Raw genomic sequence first — 21116 nt, forward strand, 5'->3', positions numbered from 1 at the left:
ATAAAAGGAACGGAAGGTCTGTGTGGAAATAACGGTATATCAGCAAATGTTTTCCTAATTTTTGCTTCGATGGTTGTTGGTGACATGTCGGAATGTGAAGTTCACCTCAACGTATTATATTTCACTTTGTTAATTTGCAGGAGAGGCGCTACGTGAAAAGAACTCAGGTAAGTTATTGACCGATTGAGTTCTGATTGTTATGACACGAGGTAAAACCGTCTGCTAATTTAAACCAGACACACTGAAAAGCTCACTTCACCTCATAATCTGTTAAACTACAGGTGACAGAAATCTAGCAAAATTCCCCTATTTAATGAAAAAAAATCAACAATTTATCCTTTAACTCCAAAAACGAACATTAAATAACAACTATCTACACTGTCTCCTTTGTGTGATAAATTTATCTACCTCCTACTCTATAACAATATGCTGATCCGATAAAATCCCCGATCTACCCTTTGTATATTCCTGGATCTTTCCTTTGGTCTTCTGCTGCTCAGGTGTTTCATATGAAAAGGTACCTTTCAGAGAGTGGGTCTGCGGGCAGTCTGTATTGCTGCTCTTTGTCTCACTCTGGCTAATTTGTTCAAAATGCCTGATTTTTATACCCAAAACATTGGATGTTCTCATTGGTATAATATCACCAAAATACTAAAATTCAAATTCGATTGGGTTTTAGTATCTTGGACATAATTTAAACTAATTGGCTAAATTCAAATTGTTGTGTAAAATAGCAACTCAGCTCAATTATTTGTTTCACAGCTAAATGTTATATGTTCATATTTTCCAGCACACTCTGTGCCTGTTCGGTCCTTTGCGAGCTTTCACACTCTCTTAAAGATACAGTACACGTCTGTATATCATAACACTGAATTGGAGTTCCTGACAGCTAAATAGATATTTGCTAAATAATCACTTTGTTGAATGGAATCCACCACCATATATTTTTTGGATACTTAACATCCGAATCAAATTACTTTTCTGGCTACCAGGACTTTATATTTAAAGTAGATGAAAGTGTGATCAAGTTACTTACTAAATGAATACAATCATAAGATTTCACGGCATTGAACATTTTAATATAATAATTATTAAGCACCATTAATTTTAATATACACCAACAGAACAACGTAAGAAACGACAATATATAAATAAAGTGTATTGTAGCACCTCAGATTGTATAGCAGACTAATACAACAGACAAACAATTGTCCTATGCTTCACTTAATGGATGCAACAGAATTCTAAATACAGTCTCACATCACTAACCCAGAATGGCTACCCAGCCTCTACGAACACTCCCAACCTCCTACCTCCAAACAAATACATAATCACACGCAGAACTCTATGACATTAGTGAAATTGTCGTTCACCAAATCGCATTATAAATTTGTGAAAGAATCAGATGCTGTTAAATTGTCACTGTGTCATAATGACATAGAACCTGTAACAATATTCTTTAATGTTTGCAACAAGAGACTTCCAAAATCAAAAGGCATAATTTAGGAATTAGGGGTAATCATGCAGAAATAACATCAGAGACATTTCCCTTACTCAGAGAGATGTGACTTTCTTTTCAATTCCTAACCCTGATGGTATTTGAGGATTCATTATTGTGCATGTGTCACAGAAAGATTAACACACTTCTCTGATAAGGATCAGACAATTGATAACAACAACAGATTATCTATTAAATACACAACGTGATTTTAAATTTTATGCTTTTTTTCAGCAGCATAGCCTTTTTTTTGTCGGGATGACGTTGGCTTCTGTCATTCTCTGTTTTGCAACTTCAATACAACGTAATCCACCAATTGTTCTTTAATGACATGTGAACATTTTCAAATTATCTAATTACACGTTTGTACCATGCCTGACTATCGTTGCAGATGGATAAGTAGCATGTAAGATTTGAGGCCAAGACATACTAGGCAATGACTGCCTCCAGCAAGGTGAATGTAGCCATCAGCACTGAACATTCAGTGGCATCAACAGTCAATCACTAACATCACACTGCAGATCACATTCACAAGACACTGGAACAGATTGTTCATACAATTGCTGTTCCTATAAAATGAGGTCAAAGATTTGGAGTCTTGAAGAGAGTACTTCTCACTGAATCTAAAATGTTCATCTATCGTCTACAGTGTACAAATCAGGAATATGATGGATGAATCTGCTCTTGCTTGCTTGAATTTATTTCCAGCAACGGGGAAGTCTGACACCATCCAAGACAAAGCGACTGGCTTGATTAACATCAAATATGCAAGCATTGACTCTATCCACCATGAACGCTCAATAATAGCAGCAGTGTTTACTGTCTACATAATGTAGTGCACAAATAAACCAATGCTATTTAGAAAGCGTCTCCTAAACACATCATCACGACCCTCTTGAAAGACAGGGCCAGTGGATAGATGGGAACACCATGAACTGCGAAGTTTCATCCAAATTTGTTAACATTTCGATTTGTAGTTCATCAGCATTGCTTAAGTGTTGTTCAATCGAAACTTTCCAATGACCTTGTAGGTCTACACTCAGGAAATATCCCACAGCGCTTCAAGAACACTGGTCACCATACATATTCAATCACAACAGAAGATTGGCAATAAATGTGGACCAGCCAGCAACGTCCCTATTCTGTCAATGATATTGCTTTTTTTTTCGTTATTTTAAATGCAAATTAACTAGGAATGGAATCAAACTACGACACTTACTTGGAGATGCCAATCTCTGAGTATTATGTAGACAGGCTTACAAAGGGCGAAGTCACTTTAGATTTAGTACTGGGTAATGAACCTGGCCAGGTGTTAGATTTGGAAGTAGGTGAGCACTTTGGAGACAGCGATCACAATTCTGTCAAGTTTACTTTAGTGATGGAAAGGGATAGGAGTACGCCACAGCAAGAGTTACAGCTAAGGGAAGGGAAATTACGATGCAATTAAGAAAGATTTAGGAAGTGTAGAATGGCGAAGGAAACTGCAGGGGATGAGCACATTAAAAATGTGGAGCTTATTCAAGGAAAAGCACCTGTGTGTCCTGGATAAGTATGTACCTGTCAGATAGGGAGGAAGATATAGAACGCGTGAGCCGCGGTTCACTAAGGAAGTGAAACCCCTGGTCAAGAAGAAGAAGAAGGCTTATGTTAGGACAAAATGTGAAACCTCAGGGCGTTTGCGGGTTACAAGGAAGTTAGGAAAGACTTAAAAAGAGAGCTCAGAAAAGCCAGGAGGAGACATGAGAAGTTGTTGATGGATAGGATCAGGGTTAACCCTAAGGCTTTCCATAGGTATGTCGGGAATAAAAGAATGACGAGAACTAAATTAGGGCCAATCAATGATAATAGTGGGAAGTTGTGTGTGGAGTCAGAGGAGTTAGGGGAAGCACTAAATAAATATTTTTCGACAGTGTTCACTATAGAAAATGAAAATCTTGGCGAGGAAGATACAGAGATACTTGTATCTAGACTAGAAGAGATTGAGGTTCACAAGGAAGAGGCATTAGAAATACTGCAGAGTGTGAAAATAGACAAGTCCCCTGGGCGGAATGGAATCTGTCCTAGGATCCACTGGAAAGCAAGGGAAGAGATTTCTGAGCCTTTGGCATTGATCTTCAAATCATCATTGTCTACAAGAATAGTGACTGAGGACTGGAGGATAGCAAATGTGGTTCCCTTGTTCAAAAAGGATAGCAGAGACAACCCTGGTAATTACAGACCAGTGAGTCTCACTTCAGTTGTTGGTAAAGTGTTGAAAATGTTTAGAAGAGATAGGATTTATAATCATCTAGAAAAGAATAATCTAATCAGGGACAGTCAGCACGGTTTTGTGAAGGGTAGGTCGTGCCTAACGAATCTTATTGAGTTTTTTGACAGAGTGACCAAACAGATAGATAAGAGTAAACCGGTTGATATGGTGTATATGGATTTCAGCAAGGCCTTCGATAAGGTTCCCCACAGTAGGCTATTATGCAAAATGTGGAGGAACGGGATTGTGGGAGATATAGTAGTTTGGAACAGTAATTGGCTTGCTGAAAGAAAACAGAGGGTTGTAGTTGATGGAACATTTTCATCTTGGTGTCCAGTTACTAGCGGCATACCGCAAGGGTCGGTGTTGGGTCCACTGCTGTTCATATTTTTTTATAAATGATCTGGATGAGGGCTTAGAAGGGTGGGTTAAAAATTTGCAGACGACATTAAGGTCGGTGGAGTTGTGGATAGTGACGAAGGATGTACTAGAGACATAGATAGGATGCAGAGCTGGGCTGAGAGGTGGCAAATGGAGTTTAATGTGGACAAGTGTGAGGTGATACACTTTGGATGGAGTAATCAGAATGCAAAGTACTGGGCTAATGGTAAGATTCTCGGGAGTGCAGATGAGCAGAGAGATATTGGTGTCCATGTACACAGATCCCTGAAAGTTGCCACCCAGATTGACAGGGTTGTTAAGAAGGCATACAGTGTTTTGGCCTTTATTAATAAAGGGATTGAGTTCCGGAACCAGGAGGTTATGCTGCAGCTGTACAAAGCTCTGGTATGGCCACACTTGGAGTATTGTGTACACTTCTGGTCACCGCATTATAAGAAAGATGTAGAAGCTTTGGAAAGGGTGCAGAGGAGATTTACTAGGATGTTGCCTGGTATGGAAGGAATGTCTTACGATGAAAGGCTGAGGGCCTTGAGGCTATTCCCGTTCGAGAGAAGAAGGTTGAGAGGTGACTTAATAGAGATGTACAAGACAATCAGAGGGTTAGATAGGGTGAACAGGGAGCGCCTTTTTCCAAGTATGGGGACGGCAAACACGAGGGGACACAACTTTAAAGTGAGGGGAGATAGGTATAAGACAGACGTCGGAGGTAGTTTCTTTACTCAGAGAGTGGTAAGGGTATGGAATGCTTTACCTGCAACGGTAGTAGATTCGCCAAGTTTAAGTGCATTTAAGTCGTCATTGGACAGGCATATGGACGTATATGGAATAGTGTAGGTTGGATGGGCTTCAGATTAGTATGGCAAGGCGGTGCAATCTCGAGGGCTGAAGGGCCTGTACTGCGCTGTAATGTTCTATGTTCTATGATCCCACAGTTTTATGTCTCTCATGCGAGCGAATACATGCCCAAAATCACACTCACAATAAGTCTAATTGGAAAAGAGCAGAGATGGAGAAGATAGGCTCTCTGTCTTTTTTTTCTCTCTGAAAAGTATCCTGTAACTACTTTTTTTTTCTCTCTCTCAACAGAAATTGCGAATCTAAAGAAAGCCCTTCAGGCAGCAGGTCAGAAAAGCTCTTTCATTAATGCAACTTTGCTTCAGAGGATTCACAATAACATTTAAGTTCAATTTATGGAATTGTAGTAAAGGATTTGCCTGATGAAGGTCGGTAAATTCTAATGTTTTGCGAACTGTACTAAACCAGGCAATCGAGTACTATTTTACCATTTGCATTATTTATGCATTACGTTTTAGCAACAGTGATTCGGCCAATCAGGATGTGAAATCGTCGGCAGACAATAACAATGGGTAAATGTAGGGGAATGGGTCTGGGTGGGTTGTGCTTCGGCGGGTCGGTGTGGACTTGTTGGGCCGAAGGGCCTGTTTCCACGCTGTAAGTAATCTAATCGAAAAAAAAGTGACACGTGTTGACGCTATATCCACATGTACTGACAATAAGATTACTTAGAACCCAGGCACCAGTTATCTTAAAAGTTAACAGCTCCAGCACGCAAATGCCAATAACGAAAGAGAACTTTCTTTCTCTCTCTCTCTCTGTGAGTGTGTGTCTTCTCTGCTTCTCCCTATCTATCGGTCTCTTCCTTAGGTTGGATCTGCCCACTGCCCAGCACCTGTGCTGCAACATTTTAGAATTTCGACTGACATAAATGAATTTTAAGATCTTGAAAATCCCGCTAAGTTAAAGGGTTCTTTCTTTTATTTCATAACAGAAGAAAAGCTGATTAAAAATGACAAAGGTAAGCACTGTTATGAATACAGTCTGGTCAACGTTTTGACATTTATATTTTTTAATTGTCCATTGGGTGCATTAATCAACGAAACTAATGTTTTGATTCTAGTTATGAAAAGCCCCTGCGTTTTGATGTTGTAAACTATTTGGTTTCTAGTAATGAGAAATATCTCCTTTTGATTTTGCAAAATGCTTTGTATTAATGAAGTTGTGAAATAAGCATTTTGTCTCCCGGTCATATATTTCACAAATACCTTAAACTGAAGTTGAAATCGAGCAGTGTATTCAATAGATGACCGAACTGTTGCTGTGACTTGCGTGATCCCTATCTCAGATGGGTGCTAACCTTTCTGTGAACTTTTGCAACCTTTGTAATGAATCATAAATTATCATCACATTTAGGAATTTCAAAACAATTACAACTCCCTTAGTAGAGGAATTATCTCTTGTCTCAGTTCTACACGATTACCTTTAATTCCAAAATTATGCCTCCTGTTTCTGGAAACTTCTTGCTGTAAACATTAAAGAAGATTGTGACAACCTTTACAAATCAGTGCCTCTAATTGAAGAATTATAATTCTTCAGAGGCTGAGACAAGGGAAAGTACAAAACAGAATAAGAGTACCTGTGGGGGAATTTGAAAATAAATCTTGTGTAGAACTTCAATCTACAAATTGTATACAGTGCTATAAGATAAAGCAAGGAAAGCGAAAAAGCTGTTTATAGCAGATAAAATTTCCAAATCTTAACTCATAAAAGTCTGATATTTTTGAAAGCATCCTACAGTGTGCCTAAAAGGCTATTCATGTTAACACGTCCACAGCGACTCTCAAAAGAGCATTCCCCCCAACCCTGCCTCGTCTGCCTACTGTAGCCCTGCAACTCCGCATTTACCATAACCAATACCGAACCTGCACATCTTTGGAATGAGGTTGATCCAGATGAAATCCACAGAGACATGGAGGGAATGTGCAAGCTCTACATAGTCGCCTTAGGCTGGAAATAACCCAAGTCCCTGGCATTATCAGGTAGCACTGCTAACCACTGATCCACCGCACCATTTTGGTCACTGTCTAATTATTTTCAGAAAAATAAAATATGAGTGGACAGAATTCTGGTTTGGACAGAATTTAATCCCAATCAATTACTGACTTTGAAAAATGTGGTAGTGAGATCTGAGCAATGACAGAGACTCCACTTTTTCTTTTAACTGAGTGAAAGTCATGAACGTCTGTAGTTCCATTCAGAATGCTGTGCGGCTTGGAGAGGTACTTTCTTATGGTCGTGCCCCATGCTTCTGCTGGTCTTGTCCTTCGAGGTGGTATAGGGCACAGATTTTGTTAAGGAATCATGGTGGTTTCACTTCTTGTTAATGTTGGATGTTTACCCACATCACAAGGATAGCTGCGTCTCAATGTGACATCTCACTACTATGTCAATATCGAGAAGCGAGAAGCAGCATGCAATTGGCTAGCCACTGACACCTGCATTCCACACATTAATGAAGCAATTTGCCAGACAGTTTACATGATTGTCCAAATGTTGCAAATGAAGAAACACAAATAGAGAAACTCAAGAGCTCTCTGCTACGATCACCTTTAACAGTGTTTACTATTTTATTCGTTACTATAGTTGCGCCCCATACCCTCAGTGTGCAATTATCATCTTTTGGGAAATAAAAGCGACAGCAACAAATACATGGGGAAATATTTCCTTTGAGCTATTGACATACAAAGCACGAGAGTACTCTGCTTCAAAATTGGCTGGAAAAATCTTGAAAAATGGTCAAGATGTCGACAGGGTAAAATGCTCCAGTTGGCTCTCCTCTGCCTGCCATTTCCTGTTCCTTTTTACTTCTTGCAATATTTTTTTCGACAGTCCACCACAACTTTTCATTATGCCGACCCGGAGAATGAAATCAGGGAGACGAGTCACGACTGGAGACTGGGCGGGAGCTGAACACTTGGACCCTTCCCTGCAGTGGCAGCAGAGTGAGCAAGGTCCAAGTTGCAGAGTGCCGGACTGATCTATTTGCGGTGTGATGGTAGAAGGTGAATCCTGTGTCTTGGAGCGACACTCGGTGAAGTGAATCTAGTTAAAGTGTGGCTTACTTGTTGCTGCTGAATTCCTGTGAAGAGCGGTCTGGAGGCTGGAGTAATGCGGGAAAGTTTGTTGGAGTCGGGCCTAGCGCCGTGTGCTGAGCTGCTGCAGTTTGGAATGCTTTATGGACTGTAATGTAAATATTTTTTCGGAATGTTATAAGTACCTGATTTCTAACTCATTCTCAGACATTGTAAGCAATGCTACTGTTGTCCTTTTAATACTCTTTTGTATAACAACACCTTTTTTTTCACTCTGCAAGATTTGCACCCAAGTATGTTTACCTAAGATGGCGCTTTTAAAAGTCAACCATTGCAAAACCTTTCCACCTCTATACTGGAGTACAAGTGACAATAAATTATATTAAATTCAATTCAATGTTCGATTCAATTCAATTGATACTTTTGTCCAGAAATAAATATATCGATAAATACAATTCTACAAAATGATTTCAAACTACCTAAGGTCACAGGCTGTTCATTAAGTCAATGGTTCGCAATAAAAAGAACACAATTCTGAGAAATTTTCAAGGCCCATATTTAAACAGATAAAGAGTCCAGGTATCGAAATTGATTGTGTCATCTTCTCAGAATAGCTTAATGCCCGTAAACAAATAATGCAGGTCATTCCCAAAGGAAGAAACATGGGTTATGGTGGACTTAAAGTAACTGCAAAGGGCAGGAAAATATCATTTTGTTTTAGAGATTGTCAATGTGCAACAAGACCGAGCAACTAATGGAGATTGTGAAAGACGCATATACTGCGTAATTCATCTTGTTGGGGCTGTCAGCGCTGGAGATACATGGGAATGTTTGCATTCAATGTCGGACCGCAGAATGAAAAAAGTGAAATGACTGAACGAGGCAGAAAAGGTATTTGAAGAACCAATATTTCTAGACGATACATTTGCCTGCAAAATTCTGATGGAAGTGAATATTATTATGAAAAATGAGAATCAACACCCTCCACAAAACTCTCCACCCCCAAACATGTTGGTTACCATCAGCAAAATGCCTACAATTCATCCGAGGCCGTATAAATAGGTTTATGAACGCCATCGTGCTCTTAATGTCCTGAACGAGAAGACTGTATTTTACAAGCGTGTGACCTATAAATGACAGATGATGAACAATAACTGTAATACCGTTGACAAGACTCGTTTACAGATTATTTTAATATATTTGAATACCTATTACAACATTTTATTTCCACCTAGATCTCATAAACAAGATAGTATCTTTTTAACAATATTCTGTGTTTCAATTCTGTGCATTTGCAGTTAATGTGTAATGCAATCGAAATAAATCCCTTATTGACTCTAACGATAAATTGAAACAAGTTAAACTTGCTAGTGACATTCTTTAGCATATTGTAATTCACTCGGATTTTATATGCACTAATGATGCAAGCTGCAACTTTTGTGTAATTTGAAACTTGCACTCTACTTTTAGAATTGAAAGACCTCAAAGCAAAGTGCAGTAAGTAATGAGTTGGATATTGTGAAAATTCATCATAGAATGGGAACAGAGAAACTGGTAGACGTACATGGGACGCAGCTGGAGCTGCTGTAAAATATTCTGAGCCCTTTGTTTTAGTATGGAAGAAGTAACCTTCTAGACAGCGCACTGCTTTATATCAGCGTGACAGTTGATTTCAGACAATCGAAGTACAGGCACGGATTAAACACACTGGCCTTACTTTCCATCAAAATTTACTAGGTGGTTTGAGTGATATTTTGAAACATATAAAGAACGTTTTACTCAGAGAGTAGTAAGGGCATGGTACGCCCAGCTTGCGACAATGGTCAGCTCACCAAACTTACGGGTACTTAAATGTTAATTACATAATGCAATAGTGTCTAAGACACTCTGCTGCCATTCAACAAGTTACTGAATGGTCTTATTGTGAGGTGAGATTTACCTATCATAAACAAACGGGCCGTTGTTGCATCAGATGTCTGTGCAGCTGATATTCAACATGATTAACTACAGCAATATGTGTACTTCAGATGTACTTCATGTGTTGTAGATTCTGGCAATTGCTGCAAAGGATTTGCTTTGAAGATGGCATTTGATTATTACCCTCTGTTAATGCAGTCTCTATCATTCAGGATGGTAGATGTCAGACTTTTAGAAATTATCAAAAGAAAAATAAATGGTTCTCTTTTTGCATAGTAGGCAAAAGGCATGAATGTGGAAGCATGTGATTTTTTTGGAGGATAGCATACAAATTCAGCAGGCTGATAAGCTTTATAAAATTTGAAGCAAATAGCTTCGGAGTTGTTACTTACTCTAATGCCAGCAAATGTTGGGATCCTGTCACTCTCCTGACTTTTGTACTGCGGAAATTCTGGAACATTGTCAGCTCGTTGCTGCAAAGAATTCATCTTCTTGTGTCTTCCATGCCTTATGGATGAGTCAAAATTCTAGAACAGTATTCCTTTCTGATCTGTCATAAATCTATAATTAGGAGACGGTTCCCTCTAATCCTAGAATTCCCCATGAGGGAAATAATCCTCTTAGCATGTTTACTGTCAGGGCTTTTTGGAATCTTATTTATTTCAATGCGATCATTTTCTTTCATTCTCAACTTCACTGAGTAGAAACAAGACCTGTTGCCTTTGCTAATAAGACATTTACTAAATACCAAACATTATCCGACTGAAACCTCTTCTGAATTGTCTCCGATAATATTATTTCTTCCATGACATCAGAGGGCCAGAACAACTTATATTACTCCAGAAGTGATCTCAGAAGCATCTTATGCATTTGCAGCAGGACTTCACGCCTCCTTTATAACAAATCTCTTGAAATAAGAGCCAACATTCCGTTAGCCTTCCTGATTAACTGGTGCACGTGTATGCTAACTTTCTGTATGTATGGCCAAATATTCATGAGCCTCTCTGTGTTGCAAATTCCTGCAGTCTTTTTTCTTCTTCTTCATTTAATTAATGCTGTATTCTTTTGTTCTACCTTCCAAAATGAACAGCATATTGTAATACATGACTGAATGTTTATCAAAGGTAAAGATCGAAAAAAATGTCTTACGCAGTAGGGTGGCAAAGAGAAGAGTGTAGGTAATGAAGAAAGCTTCAGATTGTCCTGGATGTATAGTTAAAGGCTCAAACGCTAATTGTAATGATGTAGAAATTGAAGGTCAGTAGGATATGTGGATCAATGGAGAAGAAAATTTTGGTTGAAACTTTATTTCTGGAACAGCACAGCAGGTCAGGCAGCATCCAGGGAACAGGAGATTCGACGTTTCAGGCACAGGCCCTTCTTTGAAGAAGGGCCTGTGCCCGAAACGTCGAATCTCCTGTTCCCTGGATGCTGCCTGACCTGCTGTGCTGTTCCAGAAATAAAGTTTCAACTTTGATCTCCAGCATCTGCAGACCTCACTTTCTCCTAGAAGAAAATTTTGGTCATTCTGGCGCGAGAAGGATCATCAGAATAAAGAAGAGACATGTTCAACATGAGGTTGTGAATATACACAAGGTTATTTAAGTTTTGGTCAGCGAGCATGGAGGGTGATTAATGAATTTGTTGCGAGTCTGAATCTGAAGCTGTCAATTTCTGGAGTAGTTTTCAATTTAGAAAGTCTAAACTAAAATAGAGCAAAGTTTACACTATCATCAAAAAGGAGTGCACTAGGGCATGCCAAGAGCAGCACCGGGCATTCCTAAACCTGCTGAAGTCACCAAACCAAAGACACACTTGCAAAACAACATAAACAACAAATGGGCAACAGAGCGTTGTGATCCCACAGAAAGACCAAACTGTTATCCCATCACATCCAGTTGTGAATGGAAACGGAATCACTCATGCGGGGAGGGAGCTCTACAATTATCTCCAGTTTTCTTGATGGAAGAGTTCACTGCAGTCGTGAAAAGGTGAGGCTGAAGTATTCAGAAGAATGCTTGGCCCGAAATGCCGAATCTCAGCCTCTTCCAGTGATCCCCATCTACAGGGATGCCAGTCTTCTGCCAATTTAATTCACTCCACATGATATTAAAAAAAAAACGGTTGGAGGAATTGAATTCCGTATAATCTATGGGTCCTGACAGTATTCTGGCAATAAGGCCAAAAGCTTGTGCTTTAGAAAATATTGCAAAAATGGCCAAATTGTTCCAACAAAGCTCCAACACTAACATTTACTTAGCAACAAACTTGACCAGGCATGCCCTGCAAAGGAAAAGAAAATCAAATCCATCATGGCCAATGACTGCCCCGTAATTCGACTCCCAATGATTAGTAAAGTAATGGAAGGTGACATCAACAGTACTATCAAGCTACACTTGCTCAACTGGAACCTGCCCACTGACTCTCAGTTCGGCATTCAACAACACAACGCTACTCCCCACCTCATCCTGCCTTTATTGAAACATGGGACAAAGATATGAATTTCAGGGGAGACGTGAGAGTGGCAGTCCTTGATAGTTATTAGCATCACTGAATCCCTTCTTATCGGCATCCAGTGGTTACCATGGAACATAAAGTGAACTGCATTGAGCATATAAACACAATAGCTACAAGAGCACATCAGCTCCAGGCACAACTCACAAGAGTGGTGGAATATTCCCCAGTAGCCTTACTGAGAGTAAGTCAAATAACGCTCAAGAAGCTTTGCACCATCCAGGATAAATTAGTCAGCTTTATTAGCAAGACAACCTCATACATCCACTCCCAAGATTACAGACATTCGATAGCAGCAGTGAATATGATGTACAAGGTGTATTACAGAAATTTGCCAAGGATTTTTCAGGGATATTTTCTAAACATATGACCACATCTACTTTGAAGGATAAGGGCAGCAGTTACATTGGAATTGCAAATTCCTCTCCATCCTAAGAAATACATCATGATTCATTCGCTGTCGTTAGGGTAATTCTGCAATTACTTCCATGTAAGCATTGTGGGTCGACCATGAGCACATCTGTAGCAGGGGTTCAAGAAGGCAGTACAATATGACCTTGTCAAGGGAAACACGGGTCAGGAAATAAATAATGACCAGCTCGTCCACCTCCCGAGAATGAAGAAAAGTAAAATGAAAATTTCAGGTTTGGTGCTTAGTCCAGATTGATTTTATGAACATAGAACATAGGATATACAGCACAGTACAGGCCCTTCAGCCCTCGATTTTGCACCACCCAGTGTCACAAAGCTTGCCGTTTTTTTTTGTCTAAAAGCTATTCCTTGGCTCAAAGATACTCTGTCCTTGATTTTTTTAAGAGGGGTAATAAACAAGGCCGGGCTCTGATCAGTCTTGCTTGGTACAGAGATGAAAAGCATTTGAGAGGCCTTTTGTTTATATGTAAACAGATGAGACTTAAGGCCAAAGTGGTCATATTTTAGAACCGACCTATATAATGAAAGATGAGTGATCAGCTCTCTCGACCAGCAGTTTAGTTCAGTCTTGGAGTGGCGAGGAGTTCACCAGTGAGCTGTGTGGAAATTTCCTCTCTCTCTTGCTGCCCTTCAACTTCAACTTGGAAGCATGGGTTGCATTTATTCTGGTTTTGAAAGGGAGTTTGCTTATTGGGACTGTTGCGTGGATTCGGAACACCACAATTAAGTCTAGTTTGGATAGATTGAGTTCTGTAGGGGTTCTTTATTCTGTTTGTTATGTTTCATTGTGTAATTTTGTCAATAAATCTAGTAATCAACCTAGCTAACGTACTCCGGGTAATTTTCACTGCACACTTACCAAAACAAATTGTAAAGTTATGGTCTGGGCTGCCTGCGTAAGAATGTTCTGAGTGTTCTGGCCTAGTGCAATCCCTAGCCCATTTAACCTACAGTGTTTAATTCTCGTGCATATGCCTATCCGATGACCATTTAAATGACCTTAAAGTTGGCAAGTCTACAATCTATGCAAGCAGTGCGTTCCACACCCTGATACTCTCTGAGTAAAAGAACTACCTCTGATATCTGTCTGTATCTATCACTCCTCAATTTGAAGCTCTGCTGCCTTGTGCAGCCATCACCATCCTCGGAAAAAGGCTCTAACTGTCCACGCGATCCAACCCTCCGATTATCTTATATGTCTCAAGCAAGTCACCTCTCAACCTTCTTCTCTCTAACAAAAAGAGCCAAAAGTCCCTCAATCTTTCCTCGTAAGACTTTCCCTCCATACCAAGCAACATCCTAGTAAATCTTCTCTGAACCCTTTACAAAGCTTCCACACCTTTCCTATAATGCGGTGACCAGAACTGCACACAATACTCCAAGTGCAGTTGCACCGGAATTTTGTACAGCTGCAGCATAACCCCATGGTTCCGAAACTCGATCCCTCTACTGAGAAAAGCTAACAGTCTTCCTAGCAGTCCTATCAACTTGAGTGGAAACTTTGAAGGATATATGCACATGAACACCAAGATCTCGCTGCTCATCTACACTACCAAGAATCTTACCATTTGCTCATGACTCATCATTCCTGTTACTCCCTTCAAAGTGAGTCACCTCCCACCTTTCTGCATTAATCTCATTTGCCACCTCTCAGCCCATCTCTTCAGCTTATCTATATCTCTCTGTCACCTACAACATCCTTCAGCACTATCCACAACTGTAGCAATCTTAGTGCCGTCCATAAATGTACTAATCCATCCTTCTACGTCCTCAACCAGGTCGTGCATAAAAATGGCAAACAGCAGCGGACCAAAAACAGATCCTTGCGGTTCAGCACTCGTAACTGAACTCCAGGAGGAACATGTCCCATCAACCACCACCCTCTGTCTTCTTTTAGCTAACCAATATCTGATCCAAACCGTGAAATTGCCCTCAGTCTGATGGCTCTGTATTTTGCTCAATAGCCGACTGTGGGAAGCTTATCAAACGACTTACTGAAACCCACATCCACCACATCTATTTGGCCACCTTCTCAAATAACTCAATAATGTTTGTGTGGCATGACATAACCTTCACAAAACACTTGACCTTTTCCTAAATCAATGTATTCCTACCGAGATAATAATAAATCCTATCATTTATAACCCTTCCAACACTTTAATCACAACCAAAGGAAGGCTCAAACGCCTATAATTACCAGGGTTGTCTCTACTCTCCTTCTTGAACAATGGAACAATACTTGCTTTCTTCCAGTCTTCAGCTACTATTCGTGTAGACAATGATGACATAAAAATCAAAGCCAAAGGCTCAGCAATCTCCTCCCTGGCTTCCTAGTGAATCCGGCCCAGGGAACTAATCTATTTTCACACTTTCCAGAATTTCTAACGCCTCCTCCTTGTGAACCTCAATCCCATCTAGTCTAGTTTAGTGAAAGGATTTTTTTGCAAATCTGCATCACGAGCAGCAGAGTTCTGGATTATGTGATACCGTAGAGCAAGTATAACCTTACTTCACGTTCAGAGGTGACAACGAAATTAATGAAATCCTTAGTCATCAGGACAAGAACTATATCTCGTATCAGCTTGAGAAATCTAAGTACATCACGAATGGTCTAGTGACCACTATGAGGGAGAAATTCTAAATACCTGTATTTTAATAAGGTAATTCTTTCCTTATTAAAGATGTCAGCACTGAAGAGGACAGTGAAAATAAAGGTAAGTTCATGTATGAGCTAAGAAGTTGGAAGTGAGATTTTATTTGGTATTTTGCTTCAAATAATATGACATTCGACTTAAAGTTTCAGTCTTCATGACTTTGAGGAAATCACATTCAATAGGCAAGCTTGACCGGAAAAAATGAGTAAATGCATTCATCTTGATAGAGCTTCTCACCAACTTTGTGGATCCCAAAATGTTTATATCTGAAAATATGTTCATAAAGTACATACTAAACTCCCACAAATAACAAGGTGTTCATGGCTACTTGATCCATTTATGACTTGATCGTTGATGGATAAATAATTGGAAGAGCAGCAGGAAATATCTCGATTTCACATATAATAGCAACGGTGGTAATTTGGAACTAACCCAATAAAGCAACGTGGATGTTTGTTTACCCATCCACTAGCAACAGAGGAACAGTTTTTCGGGGTCAAATTATCCAACCTCTGTTTATGCACATTCCTACAACGGTTTAATATTTGATTCCCCCATCATTTGTGCTAGTCCTTGTTGCAGCAGATTGAACATATTATTGGTACTGTGCTTAACAAGGTTAATATTGCATAATGGTAGACTGGTGGCCTATTCATTGAAATTGAGACATAACCAGAAAAGGAATCTTTTATGGTTAACTTAGCATTTGATGCTATTTATTTTTCAGAATTGGAAATACTCCGACAGAAATACAGTAAAGTATTTGTTTCTTTACATGCATTGACACTAATGCATTTAATTAATTGTCCAACTGGAAAATAATTCAAATTCACAGCCTTGGATTATGCTTGAAGAACAGTTTTCTGGTGACTACATTAAGTTTATGTTCTTTCTTGACATACTAATCGGCAGCTGAGTTAAAGTGAATCAATTCAGCTGCGTTATGGGAGGGTAATATTATTGAAGCACTCTTTCTAATGCACCCACTTAATCTTCTCACATGATGTTTGAAAAGTATGTTCAATGTTTTCATCTCTACACATTATTTTGTGACGCATTGAAAGTAGTCTCACAGGACTGTGATTGACAAAAGGGTAGAATTCAGAAAGCCACAGATTCAGGATCATTTTCTTTTAATCCAGACGTTCTGAGACATCATATGAATTTGTCCTAACTGTTGTTCTGCTGTGGAGATTACTGAGATGGTGAGGGTAACACTCATTACCGATCCCTAGTTGTGCAGAGAGCAGTTACAAATCAAGCTCGTCATTGTAGATCTAAAACCACATGGATGCCAGACTAAATAAATCACCTTCCTCTTATCTGATATTCCGTCAAAGCATTCTACATTCTTACCATTCGTATGTGAACACGGTTCTGCTGAGTTAGCCATACTGTTGAACAATTGTTGCCTTACATTTATGCATCCTTGCTCTGGAATTCAGAATGATTGGAAACATTTTCTGGCTATCACAACTATCGATGACCACAAGTAGTCACAAGGAATTTGTTCATCACTCTGGATTCTCTGCCTCAAAGGAATGTTCCTTTCTTTGGTTAGACTATTTGTCTTTCTGTCTTGAAAGTTCATGTTGTCAGCTTTACTGTATTCCATTGTAGGATAAAGAGAATTTCCTTCAAATAATCGTTTTATTTAATGTTTTATGGGCTTTCATTACTGTTTTGTTTTCTGTCAACAGTTGAAGCCTGTGTCAAGGTTCGAGGTAGGACTGTTCCTAATCTATTCAGTTTCATGTTTTACAAAGCTTCAAAGCGTCAAAACTTTGATTCAGGCCGCATCCACAGTTTGAATGAGCTTTCTATTTAGATCCACTCCATTGTTCATTCTCTACGGTGATAATGCAGCCACTTATTTAACTTAATCCTCAAATATTCATGCAATTTCTCATTGTCAAGCTACAAGAATTGCGGGTATCGATTTAGTGCAACATATTCATTAATATTGTTACTTTCAGAATTGGAAAAAAAGCTTCAAGAGTCATGTGGGGAAGGTAAGATTGGAGGGTGTTTGATGGCTCTCTACATACTACTTACTGTGAAATAAAGATGGGTGGATAGGAGAAAGAATCAAAATGGACAAATATTTTCACCCATCGAATTAGATAATATCTCAATTATATCTAAACCCCACTAATTTTGAGAACATTACTTCATTGGTTCTCCTACTAACTATCTGTGTTGCTTTTAAAATATTCAGAAGTAAAGAAAAGAAACATGCGCAGCACTTGAATTTGTTTCTGTTACTGTCGATCTGCCATGTAATACCGCATTCATTCAAACGCATTTTTAAAAGCATTAATTTGTTCATGCTTTTGTGTGTATTTCATTTTTCTCACGGCTAGTAGCAAAAGGGAATCCTACAATGCTACAACAGAGAATTAATCATGGAACCACAGAGTTCTACAGCACCACACAGACGCTTTGGTCCAACTCGTCCACGCGGATCAGATATCCTGAACTGATTCAGTCCCCTTTGCCAGCAGTGAGCCCATGTCCCTCTAAACCTTTCTTTTATTTATGAAACCATCCAGATGCTTGTTAAATATTTTAATTGAACCCACCTCCACCATCTCCTCTGGCAGCTTATTCCATATAAACACAATCGTCTACATGAGAATGTTGCTCTCACATGCTTTTTAAAGTCATACTACTTTAAAAAATAAACCTATGACATTTAGTCTTGGACTTTCATACACCAGGAAAACGACTTTAGTTACTCACCCTGTCCATGCTCCTCATGAATCTGTAAACCTGGATAAGGTCACCCCTCAAACTCCAACACACTAGTGAAAAAAAGACCCAGCCTATTCAGCCTGTCCTTCGACTTCCAATCCTGGTAACATCAGTATGATTTTTTTTTCCTGGAACCTTTCAAGTTTAACAACATATTTCGTATAGCAGGACGACCAAAATTGAACGTATTATTCTAAAAGTAGCCTCGCTAATGTCCTGTGCAGCTAGAACATGATGTCTGAACTGCTCTACTCAATGCACTGACCAATAATGGCAAACATTCCATAGGCTTTCTTCACCATATTCCCTACCTACGACTCAATTTTCAAGGAACTATGCACCTATACCTCCAGGTTTCTTTGCTCGTTAATACTTCCCAGGGTCCTGCCATTAACTGTATGCAGTTGCAGATACACCATGGGTGAAAAGATACAGGAAAATCAAAGAAAAGAAACACTTGCCTTGCATCATCATATGCAGATGCTTGTACTCTGTTGCGTGCCAATTTCTGATAGTGATAGACATTTGAGTGACTGTACCTTTTCTATAGACAGCAAAACAAGTTAATAAAGGAATGGCAAATTCATCCTAATACGGGGCGATAATCAGAGGGGATTAATCAATCTGTAGGTGGTAATTGTCCATCCTTTCTAAAGCAACAACTCAGGTTAATAGTGATACTAAAATGCGAGCAACAAACATTATGGACAAGATTAAAACAATGGTGAGGATGTAAAAGTTTTTTTTTTGCAAGTATTTCAGGTTTTAAAACGACTGTTACGATGAGCTTGCAGAAAGGAAAAAAAAAACACGTTGGAAATTGTCCTTGCTTGATCAAAGGGCACAGTGCCATTCGCGGTGATAACGAACAACCAAGAGGTTTCAAAGAGAGCAAAGAAATGAAACTTATTCTAATGGGAGGAGGTTCGATGCCTACGGGGCACACGTTGAAAGTGTAATGCAATAAACATCAGAGGCAAGACGGTGATGTTTTGTTTTCATATGTTCAACATGTATTCATGATTGTGTGCAACATGTTCAAAATGTTTACAAGCATGCATCGAATAAGAAGTCTCTTGGCTTATTTTCTTTTAGTGCCTTTTTTGGACCAGGCTAGAACCTCTGCAGAAATCTCTAACAGACTGAAAGTGACATTATTACACCAAGTATGTTCATAACAATCGAATTCAATACCTAGAAAAAACATACTCACACCTACCACTCATCACCTTTGAGTCCAACAATCTTAATCCCATACTGACTTTGCATCAGAGATCACTGACGAGAGGGACATGATGAATGTTGAGATTAGAGATAGAAGCTTGTTTACTCTGGATCACATTGACAAAAAGAGCGAAGATGTGACGGGTAGGCTAAAGGATATTAAGGTGGACAAATCCCCAGTACCTGATTGGATCTATCGCAGGTTGCTGAGGGAGGCGAGAGAGGAAATATCTAGGGCCCTGACAGATATCTTTGTAACATCCTTAAACACAGGTGAAGTGCCAGAGGACTAGAGGGTAACTCATCTTGTCCCCCTGTGCAAGAAGGATAGTAGGGATATTCCAGGTAACTACAGACCAATGAGTCTGACTTCAGTGGTGGGAAAGTTACTGGAGAAGGTACTGAGGGATAAAATCTATTTATATTTGGAAACAAATGGGCTTATCAATGGCAGGCAACATGATTTTGTGCGGGGGAAATCATGCCTTACCAAGTTAATAGAGTGCTTTGAGGAAATGACCAAGTTGATAGATGAAGGAAGGACTGTAGATGTCATATACACGGACTTTAGTAAGGCGTGTGATAAGGTTCCCCATGGTAAAGTAATGGAGAAAGTGAAGTCACATGATGATCAGGGTGTTCTAGCTGGGAGGATAAAGAAATGGTTGAGCAACAGGAGATAGAGAGTAGTAGTTGAAGGGAGCTTCTGGAAATGGAGAAAGGTGCCCAGTGCTGTTCCACAGGAGTCAGTATTGGGGTCACTGTTGTTTGTGATATACATAAATGCTCTGGAAGAGGGCACTATTGGTCTGATCAGTAAGCTTGCAGATGGCACGAAAATTGATGGAGTGGCAGAAAGCATAGGGGACCGCTGAAGAATACAGGAGAATATAGATAGACTGGAGAGTTGGGCAGAGAAGTGGCAGATGGAGTTCAATCCAGGCAAATGTGAGGTGATACATTTTGGGAAGTCTAATTTTAGAGCGAAATATACTGTAAATGGAAGATGCTTGGGAAAAGTGGATGAGCAGAGAGATCTGGGAGTTCAGGTCTATTGTACCCTGAAGGTGACTGAAAGTGACATTATTACACCAAATGTGTTCATAACAATCGAATTCAATACCTTGAACAAAACATACTGACACCTACTACTCATCACCTTTGAGTCCAATAACCTTAATCCCATACTGACTTTGCATCAGAGTTCACTGAGGAGAGGAGTGGTCAAGAAGGCATATGGTATGCTTGCCTTCATCAGACGGGGTATTGAGTATAAGAGCTGACAGGTCATGTTAAAATTTACAAGACTTTTGTGCGGCTGCATGTAGAATACTGTATACAGTTCTGGTTGCCACATTACCAAAATGATGTGGATGCTTTAGAGAGGATGCAGATAGGGTTTATGAGGGTGTTGCCTGGTATGGAAGGTGCTAGCTATGAAGCGAAGTTGAGTAGATTAGGATTGTCTTCATTAGAAAAAAAAAGAGATTGAGGGGAACCTGATTCAGGTCCACAAAATCATGAATTGTATAGACAGGGTGGATAGAGATAAGATTTTTCCCAGGGTGAGGGATTCAATAACG

Source organism: Chiloscyllium plagiosum, unplaced genomic scaffold (genome assembly GCF_037043375.1).
Source record: "Chiloscyllium plagiosum isolate Xiang-an unplaced genomic scaffold, Cpla_swu_hap1 HiC_scaffold_38, whole genome shotgun sequence".
NCBI lineage: Eukaryota > Metazoa > Chordata > Chondrichthyes > Orectolobiformes > Hemiscylliidae > Chiloscyllium > Chiloscyllium plagiosum.